A 443-nucleotide genomic window follows, 5' to 3' on the forward strand; every position below is an offset into this window, starting at 1 on the left:
ACCCTGTATATCAGCAACATCTGGAGCAATGCCCATTTAAAATACCCAACAGAATTGGAAGCTACTAAGTATGGCTGGAAGAAAGTAGAGAAGCATTACACTTTGGTTCGATGGTGAAGAATTGCCAGCTATTATCGACGAGATAATAATACAACCAACTGAAGAAAAGGGAAACGATTCAGGTAACTATTATACTTTAATATAATATAATTTAAATAATTATTACATTATTGTTCGTATAAAAATTTGTGATTTATCGAAATCAGCGTTATTCCATCTTTTATGTGCTAAATAAATTACTTTTCAAGATGATAATAAATGACAGTTTACAAATTATTACATTTGAAATTAAAGCTTAGTGTGGCGGTCTATTTGACACCACATACATATTTCGAACAACCCGAACGAAGCAAACTTCATGCGGATGCATTTGTTTCCAAGAC

This window comes from Trachymyrmex cornetzi, unplaced genomic scaffold, assembly GCF_001594075.2.
Source record: "Trachymyrmex cornetzi isolate Tcor2-1 unplaced genomic scaffold, Tcor1.1 scaffold246, whole genome shotgun sequence".
NCBI lineage: Eukaryota > Metazoa > Arthropoda > Insecta > Hymenoptera > Formicidae > Trachymyrmex > Trachymyrmex cornetzi.